This window comes from Engraulis encrasicolus, chromosome 17 (assembly GCF_034702125.1).
Source record: "Engraulis encrasicolus isolate BLACKSEA-1 chromosome 17, IST_EnEncr_1.0, whole genome shotgun sequence".
In the NCBI taxonomy this organism is placed as follows: Eukaryota; Metazoa; Chordata; class Actinopteri; order Clupeiformes; family Engraulidae; genus Engraulis; species Engraulis encrasicolus.
In genome coordinates, this window is record NC_085873.1 from 26229813 (window position 1) to 26239266 (window position 9454).

The window sequence follows — 9454 nt, forward strand, 5'->3', positions numbered from 1 at the left end:
TTACCGATAATTTTAGACAAACAGAAAGACAAGCAAACAGACAGGCAAAAACAAAGAAAGAAAAAGAGAAACATGTTAAGCCTATCATCAACACGTCAGAAATGACAAGAGGACAAGAGGTGTCTGAAAGGCACAATTTTGATTTTTACTTTTCATTATGACCTTTAAATTTGTCAAAAAGTCTCCAATAGACTATTATTTTCCTGTCATGTTAATTCTTACAAATTAGCCTGATAAAAAGGTCCTATTTTTTCCTGTGCTGTCTCTCATTTTCATTTTTATTTTTAGTTCCATACCACGTGTTGCTTTAAAAGAAAAACTACTGTAATAATTTACCATACCAATAATTTACTGTAATGATACCATAATTAATATAGCCTATAGCCTATGTAATACCGTAAAATAGGCCTACATACTGTATACTCTGGCGCTGAGGCTGCACGCGAGACACCGAGAGCCATAACATTCTTTCTTAAGCAGCACACATATTCACATTCTTATTCAATAATAAAAGATTTTGTTAAAACTCCATTTTTTTTTCAAACAATAGTAAGAGGCTTAGTTACCAAACTTTTTTGTGATGATGTAACAAACAAGTGTTTAGGTTGTCTTACAAGCAAAATCATCCCAGACCATAGCTCTGAGAGTTAATAAAATCAGTTTTAGCAAATAATCCACCAAACCAATACAGATTTGTTTCCAGCTACATTGCAAAAGGGAAGCGTGACATGAGCCCATATTTTTCCCTTTCTGCAATACAATGTTTTGATGTTTGACATGACTTGACAGCTGGTTGTTTTCATTTTTTCTACAAACAGATGCCGAGGTGCCATGTCATCCTATGTGTCTTTACCCTCCTTTCAGTACAACTGTTTGCATCCGAAGGAATATCACTGCAGGTGAGAGAGAGAGAGAGAGAGAGAGAGAGAGAGAGAGAGAGAGAAAAAAAAAACCCTTAACCTCAAACAAATAAACAAATCAATATCCAGGCAATTCTGATATTTTATTACAGTCAATCCCATTTTTTAAAACCCTGTGCCTCCTTGCAGAGTCCGGTAAAGCGAGGGTGGACTTTAAACAGTGCCGGATACCTCCTGGGGCCATGTAAGTTATTGTTTTATAATGAAAGTGATTGTGTGGCGTGTCTGCAGATCGTGCTTGGCTTGGCTTTGCTTGGCTTCCCTTGGTGCCCCCTAACTGGATTGCCACTTAGCAGGCCTGTCATGAACACGCACGCAAACTAGGCAAAACCTAGGGCCCATTCAGTTGAAGGAGAGCATTGTGCACATCCCAAGAAAAGGTGCAGGACGAAGGCCAACTGTAGTTTTCAAAGTGAGGAGTCCAAACACTTAAAATCCTTTTTGTCTTTTATTATTTCATGGCTGGATTACGTTTCGACTTCAACAGTATTCATCAGATTCATGAAATAATAAAAGACAAAAAGGATTTTAATTGTGCAGGCTCCTCACTTTGAAAACCTAAGGCCTACCCAAAGGGAGACCCGACCCTGGTAAGGGCTGATTATGTACTCTTATTTACATGACAGGAACAACTGACTGATGACAACTTTGTGAGTGTGGCCACCTCCCTAAGTTCAACAACCGAAATATTACAACGATACAGCTATCAAAATCTCTTTTGAGGGGGCCCATCATCAATAATTTGAAGAAAAACACGGCTCAAAGCCCCACTTTGCCTCGGACCCCGAAATGTCTTGAAACGGCTCTGCCACTTAGCTCGGGTTTAAGGCATAAGTGCCCCAAAGCCGTGGCATCTCCATGCTAAGCCTGGAAGGTGAAGCTGATCAGGGTGGGTTGTATTTGCCTTGGAAACTGTCCAGAGGCCATGCATGCTATGACTGAGCTTAGCTCCTGATCCCCTTCACCCACCCCACCGTGAGCCTTGGAACTTACCGGTGGCTTACACAACATTCGAATTCCAGAAATCAGTCCCATCTATGTCAAAGGTCTTCCAAGGTTCTGTTAAAATACGTGAAGGTGAGGTTGGGCAGAGCGAGAGTGTTTGTTTGAGTTGGAAGATGGCCAGATGTGATGGAGGACTGAGAGGACATATTATTGCCTTAGACTACGATAGTGGTGAGAGGGAGTGGGAGGCAGAGACACACACGTGGAGAGAACAATCGTACACAGGACATTTTTCAATGTTAATTCAACACTTGGAAAGTCGATTTAACACCTTGAAGTGGATTTGGTCTCAGAATATACTCTAAGTATTGAATTAACACTGCAGAATTGACTGTGTAGGAGGAGGGGGTTCAGTTGGATTGGGATGGTGGCAGTGGTGTGTGGTGGTGGTGCAATGCCTCAGTGAGAGAGGTGTAGATGGGGGTGCCTGGGTGGATGACGCTGGTGGTGGGTGGTGGTGGTCAGGGTAGGATTAATGCACAGACTAGATATGGCAGTAGCCTAGGGGCCTCCACCAGCCAGGGGGCAAAATGGGTGAAACATTTTCATCTCTTATTAATTATTCTCTCTATAGTTGGCCGACTTCATTTACACCTCAGGAATTATGACATTGTTTATGCAATTTTGTCATGATTTCCCCCCCGGCTTGGGCCTATCACAACACGTAGCCTAGGGGCCCCAGCCGGCCATCTTAATCTGGCCTTGGTGGTGCTTTATGTACTGTATGAAGAGGGTGGCAGCTGGGGCCTTAAAGGGACACTGTGCAAGATTTTTAGTTGTTTATTTCCAGAACTCATGCTACCCATTCACCAATGTTACCTTTTTCTTGAATACTTACCACCACCATCAAATTCTAAGTATTCATTATGACTTGGAAAATTGCACTTTTCATACATGAAAAGGGGGATCTTCTCCATGGTCCGCCATTTTGAATTTCCAGAAATAGCCATTTTTTATCTGCAAAAATGACTGTACTTGGGCCATACCAGAAAATATTAGTTTATTACTTAGTAAACTTGAATGAAAATATCAAATTTAGGCAATAGGCAACCCAGATTCAATGAGCAGCATAGTTGCAGTACCTTTTTTACCATTTCCTGCACAGTGTTCCTTTACAGTATTTCTCAATGGGTTTTGTACATTTCTCGAATCTCTCTCGCAATTTGCAAAACATAATATTCATTCTCAAAACAGCTTTAACAAATGGCAAAACACCGTGGATAACCTGCAAAACCGAGTCTCTTGCTCAAAACCCTTATTTGTCTTTCAAAATCAAGTTTTTTGTGTCAATGAACGTATCAGCACCAGCAGAATGGTTAGTCATTGTGTCATAGTGTATGGACAAGCTAGTCAAATCAATTTCTCATGTTGTCAATTAAATAGTACACTCTTGAGGATCTTTTCTGAAGCGAAATGGTGTTTAGATTGGATGGGAAATGTTGTAAATTCGGCTTTATATTACATTGATCAGATAAGATTGAGATAGTTTCATGCATTTAGTGACAAAGCTTTTTGAGTGATATGACAAAAGCAATTGATAATGTACGAAATCACTGAGAATTGTACACAGCCATGGCATGGTGGACGAGAGCATTTGCTATATGCCGAAAACAATGAGAAACTGATTTGACCATGTGCACAGGTAACACCAGGAAGTCACAATTGAACAAAGACTTTTGAGAATCATTATTCTGTTGTGAGAAATGTACAAAACCAATTGAGAAAAACTGTAAGTGGCAGTGGCTGGGGTGGCCATTGATGATCACGGTGATGGTGATGGTCATGGCCAGGGCTGCTGCTAAGGTTTTGGAGGCCCTAAGCAAAACTTGCCAGGAGGCCCCCCTCATAATTAAATAATAATAAAAACAATACGTTTTCTAGTCAATCTCAATTTAGGACGCCCCAATTTGGGGGGCAAAGTCATTGAGGCCCTAAGCTCTCTGCTTGCTCTGCTTATGCCTAGCGGCGGCCCTGGCCATGTCCATGGTTGTACTGCTAGGATGCAGCTGTAAGAGAACTGCAGGTGCCTGTGGGTGATGGTGATGGATGGCTGCCCGGAATACAGAATACAGGGGACGTGTAGGTGGGTTGTTATCAGGGCTGGACTGGCCATCTGGGATAGCGGGCATATCCTGGTGGGCCTCGCAACCTCGTGGGCCCCTATTTTCAGAAATATATCTGAAAATCGGGACCCACGAGGGTGCAGGGCCCACGAGGGTGCAGGGCCCACCGGTGAGTCAGTTCTGCACTGTTAATTATCAGGGGCCCCTTTAGGTCAAAAGTGCCCAGGTCCTATTTCTCCCCCAGTCCATCCCTGGTTGTTATTGCTATGGTCATAGCAGTGGCAGAGGATGACGCAAAAGCTAAATATGAAGCAAAAGTAAAGTCTGCACCACCACCACCACCACCACCACCACCACCATCACCACCATCACCACCACCACCATCACCACCACCACCATCACCACCACCACCATCACCACCACCACCACCACCACCATCACCACCCCTGCCACCACTGCAGCGATGACACATCAGGTCAGTGGTGGATGATGGTCGTGCGATGCCTGTGTGAAAGATGGTGGTGGCTACCTGCACAGTAAAATGCAGTGTCAATATTCAACACTTAGAGAGTACTCTGGGACCAAAACACACAAGAGGCTACATTTACTAGCCTCGCGAGCCATCCTACGTACTTCCGCCAAAGGATTGGCTCCACTACTGTAGTCTGGCCGTGCTTCTCTGTGGAGTGCCTGGAGCAGTAGAATTTTGATCGCAACGCCCCCCCAGAAAACAGCCAATAAGCGAATACGCCCCCCACGTGGGGGCGAAAGGGGGAGGACGCTCGTGACAATGACGTACACATCTGCGCCAGAGCCATTGGTCTGCGCTATGTTGTTGTTGAGTAACTGCCAGCGATTGGGTGAGAGGTGTCCAATAATGTGCAAACTTCCTGCTTCCTACAATCGCTTCAGAGCAAACAAATGCCAGACCATAAATAAGAAATGAAATGATAGTATTATGGGATGGTCAGTACCAGGCTAACATTTAGCCCCTAAATGTAGAATTAACAGTGTGTGTCAGGGGCAGAGCTATAGGGAGGGCGAGCAGGGCACTTTGCCCTGGGCCCAGGGCCCTCCCGTATTGGTGATATAGGGGCCCTGATTGTGAGCTTGGCAAGCTGTGTAGGAGGCCCTATAAGTGTCTTGCCCTGAGGTCCTGTGTGCAATTGTTCTGCCACTGGTGTGGGTGGATGATGTTATTGGTGGGGGGGTGATGTTATTGGTGGGGGGATGTTTATGTAGGTGGTGGCAGCGGGGTGGCTGAGTGCCAGTGGCTGAGTGACGATGGCTGGGGCAGATGGAGAGGCGTTGGGATGGGATGACTGTGACTCACACAGGAGTAGGTACAGCACTGTATGAGTGGCTGGGTTGAGGTGCGTGGGGGTTGAAGGGTTACTGGATGGATGGTGATGATCAGGGCTGGATTAATGTCTAGGCTAGATGGCTGCAGCCTAGGGGCCTACACCTGTCAGGGGGCACCCGATTGGACAAAGTAGAGGGGAAAAATCAATAATTGTAGAATTGTGACAAGATGCGGAATTGAAAAATGAGTCTGCTGTTGAGTTTGAGTTTTCAGTCTTGTTAATACTCATTCCTGACTCGTAATTATGACGCTGTCGATGTGGCCCTACCGTGGCTCTAACGGTATAGGCCACTGAGCTGCTAAGCTGGCGACCCGGGTATAATTCCGACCCAAGTCCTTTGCCGAACTTGTCTGCAATGTACATGGGGCAGGCCCGCTGACAGCTTTTGATGGGCCTGGGATCTGAAAGGGCCCCCTACCCAATACAATGTAAATCGGACCCAATTCTGGCCCCCCTATCTCCCTGGGGCCAGGACAACATACCCCTTTGTCCCCCCATGTCGGCGGGCTTGTCATGGTAAAGTTTGGGAACACCTGCCCTAGGTGACTACCTTGTCTGCCTGTTCCTATCGCTGGCCCTGCCCGCAGGGGCGCTGCCAGAAATGTTTGGCCCCATTTTTGCAGTGCTGTCAGTGCTTGGGCACTTAGAATCTGTAACACCTTTCCCCCCCTGGCGGCACCCATGCCTGCCACCACCTCAACCACCACACCCACTGCCTCCTCACTAGTGCTGACGTCACCATCAAGGCTATTTCCTGAAGTGGATCCTCTGGCTCCATTTCAACACTCCTTGAACTTTCAACACGAGACGATGGCAGTTAAAGAAACCTTTTGTTGCCATGACGAGAGTATGCTAAAAATATATCCCCGATTGAAGAACGCGTCACACTAACACAGTGGTTCTCAAACATTTTTGAACAAACGCCCCCTTGAACTCACCATAAGCCCCCCAACGCCCCCTTGCCATCATCATAAGCTTGCCAACGCTCTCCTTGTTATTGAAAAATAAAATAGTTTAATGTACCCCAATGGTAACTAAACCTTCCCCCCACTCAGCTGTATCCTTCTCAACGCCCCCATAGGACACCCCAATGCCCCCAGGGGGGCTGTACCACCCCCGTTGAGAAACAGTACACTAAACACCTCCCTCTGTTTGTGACAGGACAACATGACCTGCCTCTACCAGGGCTGGTTGTAGCTCATTTATTGCCTGTTCTTTGCGAGCATCCCCTTTCCTTTTTTGAGCATATAGAAATTGTTATCACCGTTGAGAGTGCTTACATATGAGTGCCCATGAATAGCATTCCATTAGACATTCTGTGGGACTTTTGGGTGTTGTGATGATGCCCCTAAACAGGGCCGCTCACAGCTTTGGCATCTGGCATCTGAAAGGTATCTGAAAGGCCCCCAAACCCATTACCTACATACAATGTAATGAGGACCCCCCCCCATTGGCTTCCCTACCCCTTAAGACATTACTGTAGGTGCCCTAGGCCAGTGATTCCCAACCAGGGGTACGTGTAGCACTAGAGGCGAAGAGCACAGGGCAAGGGGTACGTGGTAAAATTAACAAATGTATGGAATGTTTGGAGCGTATTCGCACTGGAATATAGATCATGAGTAAGGGGGCACTCATGGTATGTCAAAAAGCCTTAGGGGGTAGACAAGACAAAAAGCTTGGGAAACACGTGCCCTTGGCGACCGGGTTGTCTGCCTATGCCTAGCGTTGGCCCTGTGCTGAGGCCAGTGGCGGAACAATTGCACACATGGCCCCTGGGCGAAACACTTATAGGGCCCCCATATGGCCAGCTTTGGTCAAAAGAGGGCCCCCAACAACAATACAGGAGGCCCCTGGGCCCATGGGCAAATGCCCTGCTTACCCCGCCTATTGCTCCGGCCCTGGATGAGGCCACAGCGGTGACATAACTGCATCCAAGAACAATAGCGTCATCACCTTGACAGAGCCCCTTGAGGTTATGGAGGTGTTAGTGCTTATTGAAGTATAATTGCGTAGCCTATATACGTGCCTCTAGAGGAGCTCTTGTCTGGAGGGGATGGAGCATCTCTACATTATTATACGGCTCTTGAGGATGCTGACGAATGCCCCATGCCATTGACTTTGAATGAGACACTATTACATTCAGAGTTCAAATAGTTTTTTTAAATATGATGGAGCTTTGTGTAGCAGACCTTCTGTAACTGAAGAGTAACCATCACCAGGACTATCAAGAGAAAGAGCCCCTGTCTTTCAGACACACATTGAACCCTAATCAGGGATGCTGTTTGCACCAGAGATTCAAATCCATGTCGGAAAAAAACTGGGATTGGTGGGCTGAGATCAGGGCCGTAACCAGACATTTTCAAATACTGAGGTAAAATACTGCGTGCTGTAGGCCTACTGCATTGTAGCCTACACTTAGAATACTTTAAACACTTCAGTCAACCCCCTAAGTTTGTTTTCATTAATTACTGCCTTGAGGATAAATGGGGGTGGTGTATACAGACTGAATTTATCATTGTTGATCATATATCGATTTTCATCATAGATACATTTTACATTACTGAAAAAAAAATACTGAGGACATGGCCTCTGTGTCCTCAATGGTAGTTACGGCCATGGCTGAGATTGAAGCCTGCTGTGGTGATCTTACAGTATTTCTCAATTGGTTTTGTATATTTCTCGAATCTCTCTCGCAATTTGCAAAACATAATATTCATTCTCAAAACAGCTTTAACAAATGGCACAGTGGATGACCTGGAAAACCGAGTCTCTTGCTCAAAACCCATTGTGTCATAGTGTGGTCCGTGTATGGACAAGCTAATCGATTTGTCATGTTGTCAATTGAATAGTACACTCTTGAGGATCTTTTCTGAAGCAAAATGTTGTTTAGATTGGTTGGGAAATGTTGTAAATTCGACTTTATATTACATTGATCAGATAAGATTGTCCTAGATATACATTTAGACTATGACCTATTTATTGACAGGTTTTCTCATTGCAAAATAGGAAAAATAGCAAACTCTGTTTGAGGTGTCAAAATGCGCCCTTTTTACTTGTCTAGCAAGCCCATGTGAAAAACAAATCTAGAACTGTAAAGCAAAATAAATTTGAAACAATACACTGATACTGTATAAAGTGCACTTACTGTCTTGTGAAATTCTAGGGAAATATTGTAATTTTGCGTGGAGCGTAATTATAAAGGGCACATGGGGCATAGAGTAATATAATGCAGTACAGTGCCTATTGTTGTATTGCAGGCCTGTTTTCTCTATCCCTTATACTGCCTTTGATTGGAGAGAGTCAATATTTACCTGTGAGCAATTTACCAATTCAGATCACATTTATAGATAAAAATCCAATGGAAATTATACAGTGCTTATCACATTATGACAGCTTGGTAAATCATTTTGCATGTTAAGACTTAAACTATGACATAGGGTTTAAATGTTTTGGGGGGTGAGATAGTTTCATGCATTCAGTGACAAAGCTTTTTGAGTGATATGACAAAAGCAATTGATAATGTACGAAATCACTGAGAATTGTACACAGCCATGGCATGAAACAATGAGAAACTGATTTGACCATGTGCACAGGTAACACCAGGAAGTCACAATTGAACAAAGACTTTTGAGAATCATTGTTCTGCTGTGAGAAATGTACAAACATACTTTTGGCTGCTACCTGTTGGTGAGTTAATCTAGTTTATCTGGGCTATAGAAATGTCTGTCTGTCTTTCAGACACAAATCAAATCCTACTATGGATTAGACATGCTCATCTATATATACAGTACCCTCCATAATTATTGGCACCCCTGGTTGAGATGTGTTTTTTAGCTTCCAATTATTTTATTTTTTTTTCTAAATAATATGGGACCTTAATGGAAAAAAAGAGAAAAATCCAACCTTCAATACAAGTGCATTTATTCAGTGGGGAAAAAATCCCACATAAAGAAATAATTATTTGACATCAAATAATGTGTGTCACAATTATTAGCACCCCTGGTGTTAATATTTTGTACAACCCCCTTTTGCCAACAAAACAGCACCTAATCTTCTCCTATAATGTTTCACAAGATGGGAAAAGACAGAAAGAGGGATCTTC